Here is a 25,400-nt window from a genome sequence, read left to right as displayed (position 1 = left end):
CAAATAGCACAGACTGCTTACCTCAGAGTAGAGCGTCAAAAAGAAAAGACACAGGACAGTACACAGAACCAAGTCCTTGTGAGGAGAGCATACCCGAGTGTAGCTAGTTAGGGGTACACCACAGAAACTCCGTATTAGGAAGATTACGGAAGCACCGAGTATCGACTAATTAGACACCCAAGGAAAGGAAAACTAAGATAGCAGTTACTCAAGAAGTCTAAGGAGAAGTACTCAACAATCCAGAATCCAGTTGAGGCACCTTCAGTGGTATCTTGGGTAAGAGAACCTATAGGAGGGAAAATAAATAAGGAACAATGAGATATGTAGAGAGAGTAAGACAACTCTAAAAGAAAGGACTTTTGTCATTGCAGTAAACTTCACACCAAGACAACACCACCCCCACAACAGAAGAGGAGCATTGGTCACTAAAGACAGGGTGGGTATTAGAGAGGAAAGATCACTCTGAGCATAGATAGATAGAGTGTAAGATTAGGGTACTTACTAATGTGATTACTTCTTTTACAGTATACACACTACTGTCACCGCAAGGAAGATAGAAAGAGCAACAACACTCAAGAAAGAAAAAGACGTAGTGACGGTCTCTTCTCTGTCCCATTCCCCTTTCCCCCCCTTGGGTTTCTTGGGCCAACTCGTATCTAAGACGTGTGGTCCAGAAAGCTGGGAAGGGGCATTGGGAACAGTGACGCTCTGCTCCCGAGCGATTCAGAAGAGCACCGGCCTTGACAGAGTGAAGTGCCCACGTGTTTTGTTCGCTCTTGAGCAGAATGGCTGAAGGATTGGATTTGAAGAAATTAGGAGAAGTTTTAGAAGGAATCCAAAGAGAATTAATTTATGTTAGAGAGGAGAATAGGGAACTGAGAAAGGAAACCACAGATTTAAACGAAAAAATGAGTAACATAGTCTCTGATTCAAGTTTTAGGTATCCAGTTAATCCAGAAGGAACTTCTAGTGAGCCTTCAGTCACTCAGCCTAAAATAACGACACAAGTAATTCATTCCTTGTCACCTGTAATTCCTTTGGTGCCCCCAGAGCGTTTTAGTGGTGATCCACAAAAGGCACAGGTGTTTTTAACCCAATGCACACTACATTTTATGTGTCGTCCGGCCTTATTCCCTGATGCGCAGTCTAGAGTGGCATTCATATTGTCGTACTTAAGTGGAGATGCGGCGTCGTGGTCTATGCCCCTGGTCACCAGTAACGCTCAATTATTATATGATTTGGATGAATTCAAGAAGGAATTCCTTCGCATCTTCGACAGAAGAAGAGTCTCCCAGGCCACAGACAATGAATTATTGGAAATAAAACAGGGGAGCAGAGATTTAGTAGCTTACTTGGCTCAGTTCAATAAGTTAGTGGTAGAAACCGAATGGCCAGAGAACAAAAGAGCAGCTGTGATTTATCGAGGCTTAAAGGATGAGTTGAAGGATGCATTAGCACTAGTACCCAATCGACCCATGGAGATATCAGCACTGATCGATCTAGTCTTAGAGATTGACTTCCGACAAGGAGAGAGAAGAGGAGAAAGGAAGCGAGATTATCGTCCAAGTGTGGCTCGGTTTGATCGAGTGAGAACTGAAGGCAGCAAGGAAGGCGACTTAGCCCGTGGGGGTGAACCCATGCAGATTGGGACGATTCGAAGTCCGCTTTCCAAAGAGGAGAAAGAAAAAAGGAGGTTGTACAAGCAATGCCTATATTGTGGAGGAACTGGGCATTTTGTTCGGGATTGCCAGAAAAAGCCCAAGCAGAAGCCGTCGGGAAACACCTTGCACCACCAGTAAGTGGAGTTGGACTGGTGGTTGCTGATGCAGATACAGCTCCAGATGCTCATACCCTGGCGAATACCTTGCAGTCTGCGGCTCCGCATTTGACTTTAATGATGACGCTGCGATACAGGGAACACATTTTAAGGCGAGTCACAGTAATGTTAGATTCGGGAGCAACAGGCAATTTCTGTGATCTAATTTCGCCGAAAAAATTGGGTTAAAGGCAATCAAGAAGGAAAGAAGTGAGGCAGTTCGAGCAGTAGACGGAACAAATCTTTCATCTGGACCCATTGTGAGTCATACCGAAATAGTGGAGTTGGAATCCGAAAAAGGTCATCGAGAAGATCTCCAATTTAATTTGATTGATGCTCCCCAGTTCCAATTAATTTTGGGGTTGCCATGGCTCACCGAACATAACCCTACGATAGATTGGGGAGCCCGTACCGTGACCTTGAACTCAGATTATTGTAAGGAACACTGTTATTTGGAAGGTCACAGAAGTCTAGAAAAGACGCCGGCCCATCTTTTAAGCGAAGGAGGATCCACGATCTGTGTAATCAGTACCACAGAACTACCTGAAGAATATGCAGAGTACTTAGATGTTTTTAGTGAAGTAGAAGCGGAAAGGCTTCCTCCGCATCGAGACTTTGATTGCAAAATAGAATTGGAACCGGGATCCAATCTCCCATGTAGTAGAATCTATGCTCTGACAGAGAGAGAGGATGAGCACCTGAAGGAGTATCTGCACAAATATCTGGAGAACGGATTTATAAGACCGTCACAGTCCCCAGTCTCCTCGCCACTTTTTTTTATTCCAAAGAAGAGTGGAGAATTGAGAACCTGCATTGACTACAGGGCAATAAATAGAATAACCATTAAGAACCGGTATCCCTTGCCCTTGATCTCTGTATTATTGGACCAGGTGAAGGAAGCCAAAATCTATACCAAACTGGACTTGAGAGGGGCCTACCATCTGGTCCGAATTCGGGAAGGAGATGAATGGAAGACGGCATTTAGGACAAAACATGGCCTTTTTGAATATCAAGTGATGCCGTATGGCCTATGTAATGCCCCAGCAGCCTTCCAGCACTTCATCAATGACGTCTCGAAGGAGTTTATCGATCAGAATGCATTGGTGTATAAAGACGACATACTAATTTACTCGAACAATGAGGAAGAACATGAAGAGCATGTCAAGAAGGTGTTGCAGAAATTGCGAGAGCACAGTCTTTATGTCAAATTGGAAAAGTGTGCCTTTAGTGTAACATCCGTGGAATTCTTGGGTTTTGTGCTCGCCCCCAGTGGTGTGACTATGGATGAAAGCAAAATCAAGGCAGTTCTGGAGTGGGAATCTCCGAAATCCGTGAAGGAAATCCAAAGTTTCATCGGATTTGCTAATTTTTATAGGAGGTTTATTCAAAATTTCTCACAGAAACTAATTCCAATGACAAGGCTACTAAGGAAAGGCGTCAAATTTGAGTGGTCTGAGGAAGCAGAAGAGTCGTTTCAGCAGTTAAAAAAGGATTTTACTTCCGCCCCGATTCTTTTGCATCCAGATCCATCTGAGCCATTTTTTGTAGAAACGGATGCCTCCAATTGGGCCTTAGGAGGAGTGCTATCGCAAAGACACAAGTCAACTGGACAACTGCACCCGGTGGCCTATCGCTCTAGGAAGTTAACTGCACCGGAAGTTAACTATACCATCACAGAGAAAGAGTTGTTAGCAATTAAGGATGCCTTCAAGGACTGGAGACACTACCTAATGGGGGCCAGACATGTGGTAACAGTTTACACAGATCATCGAAATTTGAAATTCCTGAAGTCTGCAAGAACCTTAACACTGAGACAGCTAAGATGGTCATTATATTTTGCGGACTATGACTTCATAATTACTTACCGTCCTGGTGCACAAAATGGTAAGGCGGATGCTTTATCTAGGAGAGGGACAGAAGAAGTTATGGAGGAGATTAAGGTCCAGACCATCATCCCTTCAGAAAAGGTAATTGGAGCAGTTTTGCGAGAATCGCTGGAAAGGAAGAAGCAGTTTTCCATGTCAGAAGAAGAATTGGAAGAATGGGTGAGAGAAGATTCTGGACGAGAGATTCGGGAAGGTTTACCGTATCATCATGGAGTCCTTTACTTGCCGACAGCAGAAATGCAGCAAAAGGCCTTGAAAGAAAGTCACGATGATCTTTTGGCAGGCCATAAGGGAATAACAAAGACCGAAGATCTAGTGAGGCGACGTTTTTGGTGGCCCAGTTTGGCAAAGGATGTACGACAGTATGTAGCCACTTGTGACATTTGCGCTAGGGGAAAGCCGGAAAGACAAGCCCCGCAGGGGCTACTACAGCCTTTGCCTACGCCACCACACCCTTGGCACACTATAACCTTAGACTTAATAGTAGATTTACCATCCAGTAAGGGTTATGATACAATTTTGGTGTGTGTAGATGCATTTACTAAAATGGCGCATTTTGTACCTTTGAAAGGAGTTCCCACGGCAGCAATCTTGGCGCATGCCTTTAGTCAACACATAGTTCGAGCCCATGAAGTACCCAAGGTTTTAATATCAGACAGGGGGTCCCAATTCTTATCCCATTTTTGGAAGGCTTTTACTAAGAAACTAGGTATTGACTCCTGGTACACGACCAGTTATCACCCAGAGACAGATGGCCAAACAGAGCGCACAAATCAAGAGTTAGAGCAGTACTTAAGATTATGTTTATTAGAACAGGAAGGAGATTGGCCGGATTATCTGTGGGCAGCAGAATTTGCCCACAATAATGCAAAAAACATGTCCACAGGTTATTCCCCTTTTTATTTAAACACAGGAAGACATTCCCATCAATCTGTAGATTTTCAAGAGGTAGATGTTCCAGCAGTGACTAATTTAGTTGATCACATGACAAGAGTGCACTCAATAGCCACAGACAATTTAACCAAGGCAAAGGCGACTTACAAGTTTTATTCAGATAAAAAAAGAAGGAAGGAACCAGACTTACTAGTAGGAGATAAGGTGTGGTTAAACACTAAGAACCTTAGACTTAAGGGAGTTAGAAAGTTTCAACCAAGATTTGTAGGGCCATATGAGATTGAGAAAAAACGAAGTGCCGTAAATTATCAGTTGAAGTTGCCCACAGGATTGCGTGTGCATCCGGTGTTTCATGTCTCTTTATTGAAAAAGGTGTCAAGAGATCTACGAGTTAAAATACCCCCAAAACCAATCCAGACAGAATTAGGGGAAGAATTTGAGGTACAGCGAGTCTTAGACTCCAAGATACGAAATGGACAGATGTACTATTTGTTGGATTGGAAAGGTTATGGGCCCGAAGAAAGAGCTTGGGAAGTTTCTTCAAACATTCATGCTCCTAGATTAATTAGGGAATTTCACAAGAGATTTCCTAATAAGCCCAGGGCAGGAGGACCTTCTTTGAGAGGGGGTACTGTCAGGACCTGCAGACCATACTTGACAGCGAACCTTAAGCGAAATAAAGTAAGACCAGAATCTAAGATGGCCGCTGCAGTTGGAACGCTTGATCAACAGGTTAGCGCTCTAGCGTTCCATAGTAATCAGTAAGATCCAGGTGTCAGCCCGGTGGAGAGGCGCACTTCACCGGAGTTATGAGGAGAGAAGGTCACCTGTTGTGTGCCGTGCGCTTGTGAGGAGAGATATTCGTCTAGTTGTAGAAAAAGTCGAGTTCCAGGTTCCAGAAAATACAGTAAGACTGTTCCGTTGTTCGGCGCGGAATATTTGTGAGGAGAGTATTTCCTCAAAAAACTTGCGAGAGAAGGAAAAGCAAACGCAAGCTCTCCTCCTTCCCTTTTTGAATCACTGTTCAGGGCACAATACGTAACAACAACCAGAGCAATATTTCATGAGGAGAATGTTCAGAATAATAATTATTTATAGCGTCACAGGAGAAATTCCAGTAGTTCCTGTCAGAGAAGTGAGCCTGGATTACAGCAGCACAGTGGAGAGTTCGCAAATAGCACAGACTGCTTACCTCAGAGTAGAGCGTCAAAAAGAAAAGACACAGGACAGTACACAGAACCAAGTCCTTGTGAGGAGAGCATACCCGAGTGTAGCTAGTTAGGGGTACACCACAGAAACTCCGTATTAGGAAGATTACGGAAGCACCGAGTATCGACTAATTAGACACCCAAGGAAAGGAAAACTAAGATAGCAGTTACTCAAGAAGTCTAAGGAGAAGTACTCAACAATCCAGAATCCAGTTGAGGCACCTTCAGTGGTATCTTGGGTAAGAGAACCTATAGGAGGGAAAAGAAATAAGGAACAATTAGATATGTAGAGAGAGTAAGACAACTCTAAAAGAAAGGACTTTTGTCATTGCAGTAAACTTCACACCAAGACAACACCACCCCCACAACAGAAGAGGAGCATTGGTCACTAAAGACAGGGTGGGTATTAGAGAGGAAAGATCACTCTGAGCATAGATAGATTAGAGTGTAAGATTAGGGTACTTACTAATGTGATTACTTCTTTTACAGTATACACACTACTGTCACCGCAAGGAAGATAGAAAGAGCGACAACACTCAAGAAAGAAAAAGACGTAGTGACTGTCTCTTCTCTTTCCCATTCCCCTTTCCCCCCCTTGGGTTTCTTGGGCCAACTCGTATCTAAGACGTGTGGTCCAGAAAGCTGGGAAGGGGCATTGGGAACAGCGACGTTCTGCTCCCGAGCGATTCAGAAGAGCACCGGCCTTGACAGAATTGGAGCATCTATGGGTTTCAAAATGGCCGTCTGAAATTTTGAGTCGGGGTATCAAAGGTTATATCAGGGTGTGAGAAGATGCACTAATTTATCACATGGATGATGTCATCAGTGATGTCATCAGTGATGTCATTTGAGATGTCGTCAGTGATGTCATCAGTGATGTCACTGACCATGTCATGAGTGATGTAATATGTGACGTCATCAGCAGTGCATTGCGGGGACGCGAGTTATAGTTAGCTGAACTAACTAAAACTGGAATTTCTAGGGTTTTGTACGAGGGAAATGTCCAGCTAACTATAACCCCCCTGAAACCTATGTTTTTTTCAGTGAATTTCGAAGGTTTTTTAAATGCCAATTCCTAACTATAACGCCCCTGAAACCTTTGTTTTTTTCAGTGAATTTCAAAGGTTTTTTAAATGCCAATTCCTAACTATAATGTGCATGAAACCTATGGTTTTTTCAGTGAATTTCAATGGTTTTTTAAATGCTAATTCCTATCTATAACTTATCTCTAAAGATATCATGTTTAATGATTTTCATTGGAATTCTATATTTTTCAAATTCAGTGTGTCAAGTTCATAATTTTTTTTTTAAATACATTTTTATCACCATTTTTTAAACTTATTTTTTCAATTAATTCTTTTAAAAATTAAAAAATATTATTTGAATTTAATGGGTTTTTGAAACATTTTTTTATATTTTTCAAAATATTTTTTTAACTATATGTTCAAAACTTTATTTTATATATTTTGTTTTTGGATCCGCACACCCTATGCGCACCGTTCTCGATCCCGATGCGTTAGCATCCGCGCATGGTACGAGTTGGGTACGTGTTTAGTGCGCGATCGCAATGCGACTGGTACGCGACTCCCAGCCTATACACGACACGTTCGATGTACGTAACGCAATGTTTATGTGCTTCCGCGATGCGTCATGTGCGTCTATGACGCGGTAGGTGCGCGGATCTCGCGAAATATTTAACATTTAAAAAAATCATGTGAATATTAATTGAAGACAAACTCTAAACTACTCTCAACACTAATATATTTTTACATCTAATCCTATAATTTGTTTTATTTCAATTTCGCGGATGCGCGCTGGGTGCGTGCTGCATAAGCGCAGGGTGCGCGGATCCCATGTGACCTGCAAAAAAACAGATTTGATTGGTTCATTACACTTCCTGTTCTAACTATTGAAAGACCCCACCCAATTCAATCATTCTTCTTTGACCTTCTTTGGAGGAGCATCTCTTTGCAGAGAAGAAGATTTTTTAGACTAAGTTTACACTTAGCTCTAACTTTTTTCACCTAAAAATGGCTTCAGGGCAGCAGGCATCACCTGCATCTCCTAATACATCTGAGGATGAATGTTTGGTGGAGGCACCACCCAAAGAACGTTTTTCTTCAGTGGTGTGGAAATTTTTAACTTTTCCCGAGGGGCAGAATAAGACCAATGCCACCTTGGTCACATGCAAGATTTGCAAAAGAGTGCTGTTGCGAGGGGATCCTAACAAGAAATACTTTTGCGGCACGGCTAGTATGATGAAGCATCTAAGGACCCTTCATCCAAACAATCTTGCACGAGAAGAGTGCAAACGGATGAGAAACACTCCTGCTCCTGCGCCTTCCACCTCATCGCAGCCGAGCACTTCAAGTGTGCATCCATCAGCCCAAAATTTGGACATCCGCCCTCAATTTCATTTTTTAAAAGTGCTCTGCACTAAGTGCAATGCGACTTTGTGCTACGGGGAGCAGTCGATCGATCTGATCTGCCGCCGGCAAGAAAGCCACATTTGCTAGGTTTTTATTTTTATTGTTCCCTGAAGTTCATTGTTTGGTTCCTCCTGTTTTGTTTTTTGGTTTTTTTTTTCCCCAAAAAATCACAAAATTGTTAGAAAACCCCCCAAAAATATATAAAAGAAGAAAAAAGAAAAAAAAAAAGTTCTTGTAAGAACTAACTTTCCTGGTTTAAAAAAAGAGCTTAATTGCTTTGTTAGTGTGTGAAAGTTTAGATGAATGTATGTGTAGTACGTAATTGACTGAATGAATGCATTAGTAGCGTATGGTGAATGTATAAGTGCAGAACTATGAGGAAGTGCTGCAGCATCACACAGTAACCTCTTTAACTGCTGTGTGCTGTAGTACTTCCGAAGCACAGGGATGCAACATATGTACATAAATATGTTGCAAATCTATGCTTCTCTCTGCACGGCTGCTTAAACTGCAGCCATGTGGTGACACAGGCACCCTTGCACCATAGTGCAAGGATATCTGTGTCATGTGCTGTTTGTTTTTCTCCAGGAAGACACACCTTCCTGCACAAAAACAATAAGAAAATGCATTTTTCTCCTTCAATGTATGCTGAACATTTTAGCATGCATTGAAGATATATAAATGTGGAGAAATAAAAATAATTTTCCTTATTGTACTTTTCTACACCAATTTTAGAATGGTGCAGCATTCACATATATATCGAGATTTATGATTTCTGATAAATCTAGAGCTATATCTTGTTCTATGAGTATTCAGTGCAATCATGCACAACAACAGTTATAGAACACCCTTTCAACGCAAAGTGGTGTGTATGATGAGGTTATATTTACATGGAGTAGAAAAAGTACACAGAGTGCCTTTTCCTCTCTTTGTAAATATAAAAGAGTGTCTTGCGCAATAACTATGTTACAAAAAGTGACATATTTCCGGTTTTAAAATTCCTTGCGAATGATAGAAGGTAAGCACAGAGTTTTGTCTGCAAAGATGCTCAAAGAAGAATGATTGAAATGATTGCGGTCCTTCAATAGGTACAATGGGAAATATTATGAACCCCTCAAATCTCTTTTTTTGCAGGTCACATAATATCTGATTATGTTCAGATTTCAAAACTACATAGGTATAAACAGAGTGTTTTTAGAAACATGTTTCAACTTTGTAGCTTCTTGCAGACCTCGTCATTCTGCATATTGAGACTTATTTAAACTTACCTTCACAATAATAGGAATAACAAATGGTATACATTTTTTTCTGATTTTCATTGCAATCTAAATTCATATAAATTGCTTATTTTAAAATTTGGATCTGTGAAAGAAAAGAAAAAAAAAATCATAACATGTAATAATACATTTTTTACAACACAGCATAATTTCCACAAAGTAATTTGTTTGCCTTTTTTGCTGTTCTCAGAATATATTAAATTTCACTAAAAATAGTGATTTCAATCGTACTCATCACTTAACAGCGGGTAAAAAAAAAAACAATCAAAAAGATTGTTAAAAAAAAAAAAAACATGCTCTTCTCAACAAAATACCACAAGATACAAATCACAGATATATAAAATTCTTACAGCTAACAAAATGTTATAAGTTTAACTTACAGAAACTGTAAATGTTGTCGCTTTAAAATATTCATTGAATCTAAGGATGAATTTTTGGAGAACGCACCACGCCCACAACGTTTTCCTTCAGTGGTGTGGAAATTTTTTACTTTTCCCGAGGGGCAAACAAAGATCAATGCCACCTTGCTCACGTGCAAGATATGCAAAAGAGTTCTGTTGCAAGGGGATACTAACAAGAAATACTCGTACAGCACTGCAAGTATGATGAAACACCGAAAGACCCTTCATCCAAACAATCTTGCACGAGAAGAGTGCAAACAGATGAGAAACACTCCTGTTCTGTATCTGTAAAAAACAATCACAAATAAATGTATATTAATAACTTTCAAATTTATACTATTCCATTACTGTACAAACACATTTTATATAAAAACTGACTAGGAAACTATAGCCCTGAACCACAAGTGTGACGATGGTTAAAACACTACATGCATAGTGCATACTACTTTGAAGCAGTTCATGCCCTAAAGCCTACCTCACTAAAAGACTACATGCTAACTGACTTAATGATTACAGTACTATAAGGAGACACACTGGGTGAGTGACAGGGTGTTTGCTAGAAGTGTATAAATACTTACTGGGGAATTGAAGGTGTGAAAGACAACTGTGCAGGTGGTTAGAGGTCTGCATGCATAGTGATTAGGCATTTGAAGCAGTCTATGTGCTAAGGCCTGGCTCGCTGCAAGAGTACAGTAAGGAGAGTGCCTGGGTGAATTTATAAGTGGTTGGCTTTTGGCACAGAGAATGGATTAGTACTTGGTACTGAATGGGTCACTAGAGGAGTGCAAAGGGAGTGACAGGATGTTTGCTGGACTGTATGGATACTGACTAGGGAATTGAAGATGTGAAAGACAAGTGTATAGTATGTTAGAAGACTGCATGCATACTGCACAGACATTTGAAGCAGTCTATGTGGTAATGTATGGTTCACAACATGAGTACTTGGAAACTGACTAAATCATCAGACTACTGCTAGGACAGTGCCTGGATAAAACTTTTACATTTTCATTTCTGGCACAGTGAAGAGAATAGTACATGGTACTGCACTTTAGTGTCAAACCCTGACTCATTTTATCAATGCATAAGCAAAGACTAGTTTCTAATGCTACTAAAACTTGACAACATGACCGATTTTAAAACAGTTATCTGTCAGCAAATACACAATGTTACCAAACACTTCTATCACAATCCTTACCCAAATGTACACAGACTCACAGTGTGATTTTAGACAAGCAACACTATCCCTAGCAGTTTACCAAAACTCATTCACTAGTCTAGAAGAGGTAAGGGTACTGCACACAATCTACATATTTAAGTACAGCACATTAGTTTCAAAGCATGACTCATTTAATCAACGCATAAGCAAAGACTGGCTTCTAATGCTACTAAAACTTGACAACATGACAGGTTTTAAAAGAGTTATCTGCCAGAAAATACACGATGTTACCAAAAGCTTCTCTCACAGTGGTTCCCAAATGCACACAGACTCACAGTGTGATTCTAGACAACAACCACTATCCCTAGGAGTTTACCAAAAATCATTCACTACTGTGGAAGTGGTAAGGGAACTGCACACAATCTACATATTTCAGGACTGCACTATTGTGTCAAAGCCTGACTCATTTAATCAAAGCATAAGCAAAAACTGGCTTCTAATGCTACTAAAACTTGACAACAAGACAGGTTTTAAAACAATTATTACCGATCAGCAAATACACGATCTTACCAAATGCTTCTCTCACAGTGGTTCCGCCCTATCTCTCTTCTGCCCTTCCCGGCTAAAGTCATCGAGAAGACCGTCAATAAACAGCTGTCTGCATTCCTCGAGGCAAACAACTCGCTCGACCCGTCCCAGTCCGGATTTCGAGCCAACCACAGCACCGAGACCGCCCTCATCGCAGCCACCGACGACATCAGGACCCTGATGGACAACGGAGAAACAACCGCTCTCATCCTCCTAGACCTCTCGGCAGCCTTTGACACCGTATGCCATTGCACCCTAATAACCCGCCTCTTCAACACTGGAATCCAAGGAAAGGCCCTGGACTGGATCACCTCGTTCCTCTCCGATAGAACCCAGAGAGTCCGCCTCCCTCCCTTCCGCTCAGAGGCCACCAAGATCATCTGAGGCATACCCCAAGGCTCCTCGCTCAGCCCAACCCTCTTCAATATCTACATGAGCCCCCTCGCCGCCATCGCACGCAGACACAACATCAACATCATCTCCTACGCCGACGACACCCAGCTGATACTCTCCCTCATCAAAGACCCAGCCACCGCCAGAACCAACCTCCAGGAAGGGATGAAAGACGTTGCAGAATGGATGAAGCTCAGTCGCCTGAAGCTGAACTCAGACAAAACGGAAGTCTTCATCCTCGGACAATCCCCATCCACCTAGGACGACTCCTTGTGGCCCACAGCGCTGGGCACCGCACCGACATCCACAAACCACGCACGCAACCTGGGATTCATCCTGGACTCCTCTCTCACAATGACCAAGCAAGTCAACGCCGTCTCATCCTCGTGCTTCAACACCTTGCGCATGCTCCGAAAAATCTTCAGGTGGATCCCCACCGAAACCAGAAAGACCGTCACCCAGGCCCTCGTCACCAGCCGACTGGACTACGGAAACGAGCTATATGCAGGAACCACTGCCAAACTTCAGAAACGACTCCAACGCATACAGAACGCCTCGGCACGACTCATCCTCGACATCCCTCGCCACAGCCACATATCCGCCCACCTGAGAAACCTGCACTGGCTCCCCGTCAGCAAGAGGATCACGTTCAGGCTCCTCACCCACGCACACAAAGCGCTCCACGACAAGGGCCCCGAATACCTCAACAGCCGCCTCTCGCTCTACACCCTCACCCGCCAGCTCCGCTCCACCAACCTCGCCCTCGCCACCATCCCACGGATAGGCAGAGAACCACCACCGGAGGAAGATCGTTCTCCTACCTGGCAGCCATAACATGGAACTCCCTCCCCACACACCTACGACTGACACAGGACCATCTCACCTTCAGGAAACACCTCAAGACCTGGCTATTCGAGCAGTAGCAGCACCCCCACCCCGGCGCCTTGAGACCCTCGCGGGTGAGTAGCGCACTATATAAATGTACTGATTGATTGATTGATTGAGTGGTTCCCAAATGCACACAGACTCACAGTGTGATTCTAGACAAGCAACACTATCCCTAGCAGCTTACTAAAACTCATTCACTACTGTGCAAGGGGTAAGGCGACTACACACAATCTACATATTACAAGTACAGCACATTAGTGTCAAAGCATGAATCATTTTATCAATGCATAAGCAAAGACTGGCTTCTAATGCTACTAAAACTTGACAAGATGACAGGTTTTAAAAGAGTTATCTGTCACCAAATACACAATGTTACCAAATGCTTCTCTCACAGTGGTTCCCAAATGCACACAGACTCACAGTGTGATTCGAGACAACAACCACTATCCCTAGGAGTTTACCAAAAATCATTCACTACTGTAGAAATGGTAAGGGAACTGCACACAATCTACATATTTCAGGACTGCCCTTTTGTGTCAAAGCCTAGGTCATTTAATCAACGCATAAGCAAAGACTGGCTTCTAATGCTAATAAAACTTGACAACATGACAGGTTTTAAAAGAGTTATCTGTTAGAAAATACACGATATTACCAAATGCTTCTCTCACAGTGGTTCCCAAATGCACACAGACTCACAGTGTGATTCTAGACAACAACCACTATCCCTAGGAGTTTACCAAAACTCATTCACTACAGTGGAAGTGGTAAGAGAACTGCACACAATCTACATATTTCAGGACTCCACTTTAGTGTCAAAGCCTGACTCATTTAATCAATGCATAAGCAAAAACTGCCTTCTAATGCTACTAAAACTTGACAACGTGACAGGTTCAAAAACAATTGTTTGTCAGCAAATACATGATGTTACCAAATGCTTCTCTCACAGTGGTTCCCAAATGCACACATATTCACTGTGTGATTCTAGACAAACAACACTATCCCTTCCACTATACCAAAACACATTTCTTCATCTAGAAGGAGTACTACATTTTAATATAGAAACATAACTCATTTCACAAATTCATAAACAATGACTGGTTTCTTATTCTATCAAAATATAAAAACACAGTTATCTGTCTGCAAACACATGAAAAACACAAATGCTTATCACAGAATGGTTTCTACATTCACACACACTGTCAATAAGATTGTAGAGAAAAAAGTACTCCCTACACTTTAGCAGGAGAAATACATTAGTCTGATTAAAATCAAAATAGTCTACATACATCCCCTCAAAATTAAATAACTCACCTTTCAAGTTGTTTTGTAGATTAAGAAGTATATCAGTCACACACCAGATTTTCTTATACAGAATCTCTGCACTGTGCACCTGTCAGCAAAACCAAAGAATGGCAAAGTTTCCCTCTCATTTTCCACACATATACATGTAAACATCAAATCACATTCCTTCCTACATAAATTCAAAAGCAAACACACATTTCTATTGGTTAAACATTTCAACCCTTTCCAAATGACATAAATATGAACCCTACCCCCAATCTGCCTTCTGCCTGTTACCATAGAAACAGGTCATGGGACACTGAACTGAGCACACAGGTCACAAGTTCAGCACACAATGTTGCTAATCAAAACAGCAAGTGTGCTTGACTTTTCAACATATCAGCTTATCATATATAATGTTCCTTACAATCAGTTTTTGTTAACCAATAAGAATCATGCCTTTAAAAAACAGAAATATACACCCTACCTTTCAGTGTAGAAAGTTGTCATACAACCAATGATTTCTTGTCTTCTTTCAAAAAAATTTCCTTGAATCCGCGCACCCAACGTGAGAGGATCCGTGCACCAAACGCGATAGAATGCACGCACCGTGCGTGCATTCCGCAGTTTAAAAAAAAAAATGGGGCCCCCTAAGCACCTCTACAAGGTCAGAGTATTTCCACTCTGCCCCCTTTATATGTTTTACACACTTATTCCCCTTGCTTCTTCAGCCTTGCTTCTACCGAGGCAGAAAATGGCCACCAACAGTTCCTGGTTTCGAATGTAGACAGACACTCGGCAGCCAATTAGCATTCAGCGCGCGATCGGGAGGGTGCGCGCTTGGTTCAGAGAGGGTGCGCTTACGGTGCGGGTAGGGCCCGAGGATCCTCCCCGGCCATAGATATATATGTACTTTTAACTCTAATTTTCTCAGGAACTACTGAACGGATTCACACCATTTATGCAAAAGGCACAAGTCTGAACTGAGGACTACCACTTTGCCATATTTGGTGTAATTCCATTCAGCGGTTCGGGCTGTAGCTGCGACAACAGATCCTATGGGAAATTGCATGGGGAAAACACGTTTTGGGACACCCCTTTTTTCTCGGCCCCCGCTTGACGAATCACCACGAAACTTTGAGGGTAGGAGCGGAGCAGAGCTGGCCAAAACTTTGGAAAATTTCACAAAGATTTGTCAACCGGCACTAGACTTATTGGGAATAGAATGTTGCAGACTTCCAATGGAAAATAGGTCCTCACTATAACTATCTACTGGCGACCGCCAGTAGATAATATGTATATGTATATATATATATATATATATATATATATCCTACTGGCAGTCGCTAGTAGGTAGTTATATTTAGGACCTAGTTTCCATAGCTAAAGAATTTTTTGACGCGACTATAACTTTGGAATTGTTTGACCAATCTGCATGAAAAAAACTTTCACGGTGGGTACTATTGATTGGGAAAGTTTGTGGGTGATCCGTGCAGTGGGGACAATGAATTTGGGGAGTTAAATAAGGTTGCATTTGTAATGGTAATTCCCATAGGGACCTTTAGCCACCTCTACAGGCTCCAAACTGCTAAACAGACTTCCACCAAATTTGGCAGGGAGGTAGATATCAGTTCAAGGAAGTGCCTTTTGCTTATTTAGTGTAAATCCGTTTAGTAGTTTTTGAGAAATGTAAGTTTAAAATTATAGTGCTATCTCTGGCCGTAGATATTTCGCAACGGTTTTGCGCCTATGCGCGAATGCATGCGCCAACGGGAATGCTCTGATTGGCTGGTCGCAAGCTGAATAGAAAGTTGCAGCTTTTGATTAATATAAAAAGAACAATTAACAACAAAGATAATAAAAGCAATTTATAATAATTTTTGCATTGAATTTGGTTTGTCTCTGAAGTTACAACCCACTTTGTTATTTGTATCATTGCACTGAGCCTGGTGCTTTTTCGTTTTCCAATATATTGTATTTCCCTGCCAAGGCTTATCCTTTTTGCAGGGGACCCCTTTGTTTTCCAAATATAGAAAGTTGCAGCTGCCATTTTATCTATCGAGAGCGGTACCCGGGGCTGAAAATGTGTGTGAAAGCCCACATAAGGGGTCAGGGTGGAGATACTCTGACCCCATGGTTGAGAAATGGAGGTCTTAGTGACACAAGTGATGTGTCCAAAATGGATCTTTTTTTATCATGCGCGATAATCGCGACAACAACACAACTGCCAGTATTGCCCACGTGTACCATCACGACTATCGACGTCGTCGTGAATGTTGGTGAATAATTAATGGGCATTCTTATAGAGATATTGAGATTCTGATAAATGTTTTTATAGAGTTATTTATATAGTGAGTTATGTACTGCGATGGTTAGAATTAATTATATAGTTATCATTTTTTAAAGTGGTGGGGTCGGTTGAAATCCTGCTTTTGCTTTCCGCTTTCACGAAGTACCCATGGGGATCGCGATGAGTGACATCGCAATCTCAGGAGTGACCGCGAAAATGGAAAATAGTTTTTAGAGGTGGTTGCTCTTGAAATACACTAGAAAAACATGAGTTTGGAGTGTACAGCAATAAACCTCTAGTGTGTAGAATACTGTAATGTATGTGCATATATGTGTTTCCACTTTATCAAAAAGGCACAATCGTCATCATTAACAACGTCATTGCGATGTCCTGAATAACTGCGAAAACAAAAAATAGGTCTGAAAGATTATTTTTAAAGAAATTTAGTACAAAAATATGAGTTTAAACGTGCTTTGAAAGAAGTATGTATATAGGAATGTTTGTTGGGCAATGTTCAGAATGCTTTATTACATATTCTTTTTGGATGTGTTGGTGGCCATTGATTGCCTGCTTTTGTATTCCATTTTCACGACGTGTCTGCGGGGATCGTGATGTTGTCGCAAGGAGCCCCAAAAACTTAGCCACGCATTTTGGTGTAAGTCTGTTTAGTCGTTTTCGAGATGTAAGGGGTAAAAAAAAAGATATTTTGATCCTACAAAAGAAAAGTTGTAAGTCCTTCATAAGTTTAAACTTGTCGAGGCTGGTGGTAGGGACAAAAGAGAGTCCTCTAGGTAGAAGGATCTCTGCATTGGGGTCAATGCTATTAGAGGACAAGTTGTGAGTAGAGTTAAGGCTCTTCTCACACTCTACTGTGCACACCCATCATCCAAGAGATGGGTCTTAGTAGAGAGGCCAGTTCCTCTACACACTCTATTACGAACACCGGTTATCTGAGGGAAAGGTCTTAGCGGAGAGGCCAGTCCCTCTGCACACCCTACCATCCAAAAGAGACATCACAGTGGAGAGGCTAGTCCCTCTCCACACATTACTATGCATACCTGTTATCCAAGAGAGAGGACTGAGGAAACAGGCCAGGCGTCAGCTCATAGGCCAGTCCCTTCACACACCCCTCTATGCACACCTATCATCTGAGAGAGAGGTCTCAGAGGAGAGGCTAGTCCCCTGACATACCCTACTATGCACACCTGTTATCCAGGAGAGAGGACAGAAAGCAGAGGACTGAAAGGAGAGGCCAGTTCCTTCCCACACCCTGCTATGCACCCACCTCATCCAAGAGAAGGGTCTCAGCAGAGAGGCTAGTCCCTCCACACACCCTGCTATAAACACCTGTCATCTGAGTAAGAGGTTTAAGGGGAGGGACCAACCCTCTTCACACCTTACTATGCACAGCCATTAGCCATGACAGAGGTGTCAGCAGAGAGGCTAGTCTCTCTCCACACCATACTGCGCACATCTGTCATCCAAAGGACAGGTCTCAGTAGACAGGACAGTCCCACCACACAGCCTACTATGCACACGCATCATCTGAGGGAGGGGTTTGAAATGAGAGGCCAGTTCCTGCCTTCTACACTCACCCGTCATCTAAGAGAGCAGTCTGAAAGGAGTGGCCGTCCCTCACCACACCCTACTATGGACACCTGTCATTCAAGAAAGTGGTCTCTGTGGAGATGCCAGTCTATCCACACACACCACTATGCACACGTGTCATCTGAAAGAGAGTTCTCAAACGAGAAACCAGTCCCTCCCCACACCCTACAATGCACACCCGTCATCTGAGAGAAGGGACTGAAAGGTAAGGCTAGCCCCACCCCACACCCTACAACGCACACCCATCATCTGGGAGATGGGTCAGAAATGAGAGACCAGTCCCTCCCCTCACCCTACTACGTGCACTCGTCATCTGAGATAGGGGTCTGAATGAAGAGGATAGCCTCTCCCCGCACCCTACTATGCACACTCATCATCTGAGAGAGGGGTCTGAAAGGAGAGGCCAGTCCCTCTTCACCCCCTACTATGTACACCCATCATCTGAGCACCCATCATGTAAGCAAGAGGCATGACAGGAGAGGCCAGTTCCTCCCTGCAGCCTTCTACTCACACCCATCATCTGGGAGAGGAGTCCTGAAAGGAGAGTCCAATCCCTTCCCATTCCCGACTTTGCACACCCATCAACCAAAAGGGAGGTCTCAGCAGAAAGACTACTCCGTCCCCACACACTAGTATGCACATCTGTCATCCTTGAAAGGGGTCTGAAAGGAGAGCCCAGTACATGGCATCCCCGCCATTCAGTGCTTATGAACTCACATATGGCAGCACTCATGACATGTTCTATGATATCATTTATGATATTACTGATGACATCTCAAATGACATAATTGATGATAGCACTAATGACATCATCCAAGCTTCGTTTTCCCAAATATTGGTCTATAAGGTACTATGGCATTAGAGGCCAGACAGCAAGAACAAAATAGCTCAGGAGAATATCAGCCATCATTACTGCCATCATAGACACAACTCTCTTTTGTGTAGAAAGCATGCATTATGTGCAATATTGACCCTATTCCATACATTACAGATAGCATAGTACACATTAACAATCAACCACAGACATATTGGAAACCCTCACTGAGTATGGTGTTCAATCTGTATACAACTATTCAGAAAAGGCCAAGTTCCTAATACAAATAGTAAATCTCAGTTCCAAAACAAATAACTTACTACAGACAGCATTTATCTGTATTAAAAACACCTGAAATTCACAGTACCTAAACTGAGAAATTAAGTTGATATCAGTAGAGAACTGGGTACTGTAAACAGTGCTTACTCTAGGTATTGAGTTTACTTTATACCATACTGTACGTAAATAGTGAAACATTTATAAAAAACATACCACAGAACATTAAAAATTATTTACAATGAACAGTGTACACTCTATTCAACAGTGCTTAAAAAAGACACTATTTGCTAAACATAACCAAGATCTGAAGATGCTAATCATCCTACTACATGCAATGTTGTGGAAACTTTACAGATAGCTCATCTTCTCAAGCAAAACAAGCACATGTATATAGGTTAGTACCTGGTGCACACAGTCTTCTAAGTTATGTAGAAATTGTGATGCTAACACGATTCGGTCTAATCACTTAAGGCTGCTTACAAAAAGTATTATCTAGTATGTAGAATCATACTCCTGTTGAAAACTTTTTCCGCAGTACCAAAAAACGTGTGAGGGACATAAGGAACACAAGTCATCAATTTTCACCTGCACACAAAGTTAATTCCTCAATGAAAAGATTTATAATGTGTTCAATACCTCTAAACACCTATGGTGCATTATAGAGCAAATTTGTTTGGTAAACACGCAACCCTTTTAGATGGACCCTTGCTGTTTAAAATTAGGTAGAGTTACAACAATGGGGTGACCCAAAAGCAACTGGGCCTGGGTAGATAATGGTACAAAAAGATATGTCCCAGTGGAAATCAAATGAAACAGAAAAATCGATAAAGCGTAATAATCAATAGAATCTAACCAAAGTCATACACCACCATTAATTCCGTCCAAACAATGGGTCTACTTTAATTGAATCATAGTATTTGAATAAATAAATACATACAATGGAAAACAAATCCAAAATGGATATATTCTTTACAAACAGGTGCACAGAGGAGTGAAGTGATAGGTGTATAGGAAGGATTGTGAAAAAGGACAGTGGTACATACATATATACATCAATCAGATAATTGTAAACTATTCCGACAGTGTTACTGTCCATTCATTAAATGTCAAGTCATAACATATTTACAGATAAACATTCTCTGTCATAAAATACAGGAAAGATTCAAAGAACGGGATAGACCATTTATGGAAGACCTGTCAGCATGAACTGGATGTGACAGGACCAATTACAAAGATCTTGGAATTGACTGAGGAATTTAAGGACTCAGGAGTCCCCATGTCCTCTGATATAGTTTCAGGATGGGCCCAGTGGATGGTCTGCGTGTTAGGGAATGCCAACTGCACTCTTTACGTCTAAGGAAGATGATCCCTCCTGATTAAAGTGAACCTAAAGTTAGGGGATCTGATGACTTCAGAGGCTGGGCCAATAGGACAAGGTTTACTGTTGAGTGAGCCTTTTTTAAAGGGGCTATAGAAATTGGTAGAAACGTGATACACTTTGGACAAAACCCAAACATCCATTAGAATGATCTTTTCCAGGGGTCAGAAGACAATTGGACACTGCTCCAGCCATCATTTCCAGCAAAATGTTCAGAGAGATCAAGGTAGAAGAAAAAACAGCTGGCAGGGAGAAAGGCAATCCAAGACTTTTGTTCCCTTCAAAAGGCAACACAGAGGCATAGGTGGCAGAGGGTAATTCAGGAATTAAGCTAACTTCCCAGGATGTTATTGAAGTAAGGATTACCCCTTTTTCTCCTCCAAGATTGGAGCGGAAGTTGAAATTGTTCGTGGAAAGCTTGGGAAAGATTATGAGGGACGAGTGGGTCCTGGAAACCTAAAGGTTTCACATAGAGATTTGTAGGTATCCAGGACAGAAAGTAGGACACAAACTGCTGGAGTTTTCATAGAAATAGTCATACCTGATAGACATGAAAGTGTCGTAAATGGAGGAAAATGAGCAATTTGCAGGCTGGTACTACATCCAAGAGTGTTTTTGAAGAAAATATTTTTAGTGGAGAAGAAACAGAATGGTTGACCCAACAAAGATTTGAGAGAATCCAAGAAGAGACTGGGTTTCAGACGCTTCAAGATGGAAGGTATCTGACTCCTATGGGATGTCCTTCTTCCAGGGTATTGGAAAGTAAGACTGGACCTAAATAATGCCTGACGGTCTCCATTTTTGCTCTGGACAGGAGATTTCTTCATTTTGGTTGGAAGGGCCAAGTTTAGAAATTAGTGGGTCTGTCATTCAGACTTTTATTGGCTCTCTGGTGGTTCACCAAGCCACTATGACTGGTGGAAGAGCATCTGAGAGTACAGGCTATCAGATTGAATATATAGTTGGACATTGTACTGATGAATAAATGCCCTTAAACTTAAGTAACAGTAAGTAATCGTTATTTGCATGATTAATTACAACCTTTGCAATATTGTTTACATTGTAAATAAAATAAGGGTAAAATTTGCTGTGTAAGAAAAAGGATACATAAAACATTATTTGCAATTTTCCTGTGTGCCAATGTTAAAGTGACGGCGTTCGTGCAATAAAGTCAGTAATCTGAAAAATCAGCATTTGGCAGCTTATGTTGTTAAAAGGGCATTTTCCATTCCCATATATACCAATCTTAACCATACAATGTCTTCTTGGCAGTCCCCATTGATTGGTATACAGCAGCTGATAGGCAGGTGTGATTCAAATGGTTGGTAGAGCGAAGTTAAAAAGTTTGCAGTTCTTATTGGACCACCATAATTAAAATGCAGTGATCTATATGTATTGCAGTGTTGCCATGGTTGGTTTCCCACTTGCTTTTTTTGTTTTGCTCTGCTGATTCATGTACCTGACCTGCTGCAACTATAAAATGGAATAAAACAGTTTAAAAAAAGAAACAATCTTTTTTAAAAAAGTACTTTTTAAAGTTTTGTTTACTGAGATCCTGTTGATTTTACGTCTTTCTCTGTTCCTAGGGTGCTTGAATGGGAGTCTGTATGAGTTTTGCAAAGAGTGATAGAGTGCTCACCCGTTGAACGTTGTTGTATTATCCTGACTTTTTCCTATTTGGTGATCAATATCCAATTGTTGTTTACTCTCTGTGCCTTTGCTCTGAGGCAATATTTGAGGCAGTCTCCTTTCTACGATGCTAAAAAAGTTAGTGAGGCAGCAGTTTAATTGGGTGAAAGTAGTGTAGTTCCTATTTTCCTTATAGGCTCTGTGCATTGGAATAATATACACTATAGGGGCATATTATCAAGAACGGAGTTAAGATTATCGCCGCTTTAGCGGCAGGAAACAGCCGCTAAAGCGGCGATAATGGGCTTGATAATATGCTGCAGAGAATTACAATAGAAGCCCATGTTCACACCAGAACATGGTCTTCTATGGGAATTCACAAGGGCATATTATCAAGCCCATTATCGCCGCTTTAGCGGCAGTTTCCTGCCGCTAAAACAGCGATAATCTTAACTCTGTTTCTTGATAATATGCCCCATAGTTTTTGCATAGGACTAAGGTCAGTATGCTCCTATCGAGTACATTAAACTTAATTACGTGTATGTGCCAGCTAACTCAGAGGTCACTAGAAACTACTCGAATGAACAAGAAGGGATTAGTTTCTGACAACCGCATAAACATGACAACTTTGTTTCCCTTAGAATCGGAACGCGTCGTGGAATCGTGGAAACAATAGATAACAGTTTCACTCAGTCAATCGTGCATGCTTAGCTTCTTCAGAGTTACACAGAAATAAATAGACGGGTGTTTCAATAAAAGGGATTTATTGAACAGTCTTGTTTCTCGTGTAAGAGATATGAGCTGTTACAATCATTAGACAGTAGGCAAGATATAATACGCACAGCGTAAGCAGTAAGAAGAAATAATACTGCAATAGCATTGTCTTTTAGCTATGACATATATTCATATATACATACATAAATAACACAGGCTAAAAAATGAATACTCGTCTGTTGTTTCTAAATGGTTCTACCCCAGTGTACCTAGCCTAAGTGTAGTACAAGGTAAGAGTAGTTGCTGTTTTCTATAGCATGATATATACTAAGTTTGTATGCCAAGAGTCCCTCGAGGTTATTTTTAACTCCATACCTTAGAATGAGAGAGGTGGGAATCTCTTTCCTGGTCTCAAACTCTAAAACCCTGCGAAGGGAGTCAGAACACTGGAAGCTGGATTCTCTGCGAGCAGGGATGACAGCATCTGGTCAGTGCGTCAGGCCGCGATATGGTCTCTTCCGAACTTGCCGTGGCGAACGGTTCAGTCAAGTCGCGCTGAGCCATGCCTTGCCGTGCCATGGTAAGGGAAGGTATTTAGGAATGCTAGCATTGACGTAAAGTCGGGCAGAGGAAGACGTCATGGGTGAACCCCTAAGGAATAGTAGTTCATGCATAATAGTTCTTGGAGAAATCAATAATCCTAGCTAGGGAAAGTCCCGATGGCTTACGGGTCAAGTTTCTAAGAACTCGTTGTGACGTGGGATGGACGAATGTAGGTGACCATGCCTGTATTTGGATAGCATGGCAAATGCCTAAATAAGGGCAATGTCAATTGTGCCCATATAAGGACCTGATTCAGGGAAACCTATGTACGGGCATATAAATCGAAACACAACAGTAGGGTAGAAAAATAGCTTCACTGCCTGCCTGCAAATCCTAGTGCCGTTTTGTTTGAAGGTGGGGCACAGCAGAGTGCTTCTAATGTCCAGTAGGCTTGGGAAAATGCAGATAATGTGCACAAGATCCTCGCTTTTGTTTCCACAGAGGCGGCCAGTATGCTCACCTTGTTTCCTTTTCCAGGGAGGTAGGTGCAAGAGTATCAGTAAGATGCCCAGGTGGTGTCTTAAGAATTTTTCTTTTGTATTAATTTTGAATCCTACACTTAAGTATGGTTGTGGTTTAAGGACTTTGTAGTTGTTGAGCACAGACCAGCTGGGTACCCCTTTTGCCAAGGTTTCTTTGACTTCAATTATGGATATGGAATGTATTGCTTTTGTTACTGCCTTCTTGAAGCTCTGGTGGGTAGCAGAGGTGCTCCACAGCTTCATTAGATCTAGTTTTGATAGGGAGTCTAAGAGGTACTCTCTGGTGAGTGATTTTCCATGGTATGTCAATTCAGTCCAGAGGTGTGAATTTAATGATCCTTGCTCAGCTCCACATATCTTACGCAAGCTTTTTATGAATGCCCCCTCCTAGCCACAGTCTGTTTCTGTAGGCCAAATTGAGGAATATTTTGGGCAGGAGACGCGTAAGTCGGGAGGTGGAAGATTGCTGTGCAGTCGCTGATGATGATTTTGTCCAAAGCAATCGGATCCCTCCCTCGCATTGGTTTGCTTCCATAAGTTAGCATTGGTTGTAGCTTGGCCTGGATAACCTGTAGTAGTGGATCTAAGGTTAGGCCTGGTAGTGCTTTTTTAGGGGATTCATTGCTAGTGTTGTTGGCCACCATCTAGGGTTCGTACGAACCTCTGCTGTCCAATAAGACCCCGAGATATTTATATTCAGTTGCTGGTCTAAGGCGGTGCCCGTCCAGATACCAGTTCAACTTTTTCTTTCTAGAATAGTTTATGGCCGTAGTTTTTGTTTTGCTTAAATTGAGGCATAATGTGTTTGCTTGCGAGACGTTGTTGGTAGTAATTGCCCTGGGAGGTCTGCTGTAAAGAGAATGAAGAGCGAGGGTGCTAGGACACAGCCTTGTTTTAGCCCTTTGGAGGTGTTAATTTGCTTGTAGAGGTGTGTCCCAACTTGATTTTGACCCAGGGGTCTGTGTGGTAAGATCAACTGGTTTAGGAGGGCTGATGGAGTCCACCATTTTTCCAGTTTCTGACATAATCTTGCGCGGTCTACATGATCGAATGCTGTGCTATAGTCTATGAAAGATAGAAATAGCGGTTGCTTTGCCTCTTTGACTGTGTGACTGCGTCAATCAGTAGTCCAGTGTCATGATGTTAGTTGTGGTTCCCATTTGTCTGCAGAAGCTGGTCTAGTTTACGGGGATGATGGACATTAATTCTTCCAGGATCACTCCTGCGTAGTACTTAGCTTTGGTGTCGATTAAGGCGAGTAGACAATAGTTATTTGTGTTGGCCTTGTCTCCCTTTAATGAGGTACTGGAAACAGAAATCATCCTGAAATCTTGGAAGGGATCCATGATCTCTCCCGTCTGTAAACTGAAATGTAATCTGTACACA

The sequence above is a fragment of the Triturus cristatus genome, chromosome 3_2 (genome assembly GCF_964204655.1).
Source record: "Triturus cristatus chromosome 3_2, aTriCri1.1, whole genome shotgun sequence".
NCBI lineage: Eukaryota > Metazoa > Chordata > Amphibia > Caudata > Salamandridae > Triturus > Triturus cristatus.
Note: the sequence above shows the minus strand (reverse complement) of the source record.